Source organism: Corvus brachyrhynchos, unplaced genomic scaffold (assembly GCF_000691975.1).
Source record: "Corvus brachyrhynchos isolate BGI_N302 unplaced genomic scaffold, ASM69197v1 scaffold28, whole genome shotgun sequence".
NCBI classification, from domain to species: Eukaryota; Metazoa; Chordata; class Aves; order Passeriformes; family Corvidae; genus Corvus; species Corvus brachyrhynchos.
In genome coordinates, this window is record NW_008246058.1 from 5,544,595 (window position 1) to 5,546,879 (window position 2,285).

A 2,285-nucleotide genomic window follows, 5' to 3' on the forward strand; every position below is an offset into this window, starting at 1 on the left:
AGAGCACAAGCATAACACAGTCTGAATCTAAGACCTCATTAGGGTTTTCCTGTAAAGGATGTATTATGGAGAGCACTGAGAAAGCTGAGAATGTGCATCTGAGCTAATATCTGCACTGATTAAAAAATTTTAAAAAAGGAAAGCAGCAAACCTCTTAAAATAGAGTGGAATGCATTGTTTGTGTTTATTTTTTCTCTCCAGTTCCATAGTTCCTTGGAATGCAGCTCTAAGTAGTTGATTCACAATTAAGAGAGTCTTCAACTGGAATGATTGAAGGTCCCTTGAGTTTCTTTACTGGAAAACCCTGTCAGCAGTCAAAACTTTGCTCAGGAAAGGAAAATGCTGCTGTGATTCAAGTGTGAATTCCACTGTTAAATAAATTTAAATCCACACCAGTTACTAACAAAGTTTAATCTTGGGTTATTTTTTTCAATACTTTTCTTGTAAGTAATGAATTCCTGAAGAGAAACTTTTGATATTATGCATTGTCAATATCTTTAATACCAAATTCACTGTGGTGTGATATACCTGTGGTGAATATAGGAAACCAGAAAAAAGGGGTCACAATTACCTATCCACTTCTTAGTCATGGCCATTGGCAAGAACTTGCAATGGCTACAGAGACAGTGCCAACCATTCTTGGAAGAAACACCACCACAGAGGGCAATTAATACAGCTTGTTTATTTTCTGGCAGCCTGCAATACTTATTGGGCCACTGAGGGAGAGCCAGAGGCTGCTTTAATCTTCAAGAATTAGAAATAACATACTGTGGCAGAATTTTAGAGATTGGACTAGATCCATGTTAGTTTTATTGCTCTCAAAAAACATTGAGACCACATAGATGCTCATATTTTTCTGTACACCCATAAATACCACTCAGATTCTGACACTGAACATTCATTTCATTTCATTTCATTTCATTATTTTATATTTTACTGTTTCTCCCCTGGACCTACTCCCCCTTTGCTCAAGCCTGCCCCCTGAATTTCCTGGGACTGAAGAACATATTTCCCTCTATCTTCTGCCTCTGATTGGAAGAAACAGCCTCAAAAGATCAAGAAACAGACCAATGGACTGTTCTTGGTGTTTCTCTCAGGAATTAAGGTTTGATTGTCAGTGGCTTGTAATTTCATTGGAAGAGGCAGCTACAGCCAAGTGGGAAGATTAAATTATTTGGGGACAGTGAGTTCACCCAAGAGAGAAGGGGTGGAGAAGACACTGTCTTAGCAGAGTCACTTTTGTGCTGGGAGAGCAAGTGCCTGGACTAGGCTGTGCTGGGAGGTACAGACTAACCCAGAAATGACTAAAATAAATGGTCCTTGAAACATGATTTGGAGCAGAGCCTACAGCACATCTGAAGCACACCAGATAAATCCTAGAAATGGTTGGGAAAGACATCAGACTGCAACAAAAGGCTGAGCCTTGCTTTAAAGTCCTTGGAAAAGGCTCACTAGAAAAAATGACTGGGTACTAAGAATGACTGACACTACATGATTTCCGGGAAACTTAGTACCTGAGAGTGCCTGTGGGATGGGCAGAGGATGTGCTTTGCTTAGATAAAAGTACTCCGGTTTATTTAAAAGCTTCAGCCATCCTTGAACTTGCTTTCTGATTCCCTGGAAGGGAATGGTGCAGCCAGGGGAAAGATTGTTGTTCCAGATGTAGATCTGGGTTTCTCTCAAGGCCTCCCCTGATCAAAGGGTCTTACTAGAAGATTCTCCCCTGCCATTGCAAAGCTGCTCAGAGCATTTAAGCACATTCATTTTACGGTGATAAGAGTCCACAGGTGTATTTCCCTGTGTTTTCTCAGCTGGTTGGTGTGAACACCTCCCCCGCTTTCTTGTACAGAATAGATCCCAAACTCAGCCCTGCACTTTAAGCTCCTTGAAAATCTGAGTTTTGCTACTTCCTCTATACCTAATCAAACATTTCAGACCCATTTTGCAACTACTTGCTTCTTCTTAGACCTGGTAGGTGTCATAGGTTAGCAAGCATAGTCCCGGAAGGGACGTCCTTGCTAAGGGGTGCTTACAGTTTCCTCTGGGAACTGATAGAACCTATCAGCTGGCCAGTTTGGATATGGACAATTCTCTAAGCCACTTAAAGTTGTGATCACCTCTGTGATCCACATTTAAGAATAGGCAAACTCCCCCTCCAAGCTCTCTCTCGTTTCCGGCGCTGGGACAGGTGGCTGCAGGGCCCGAGCAGGGCCCAGTGGGCCCGGCCCAGGCCCTGCTTGGGCCAGGCCAGGCCGGGCCACGGCCATCCTGAAGCCATGGACCTG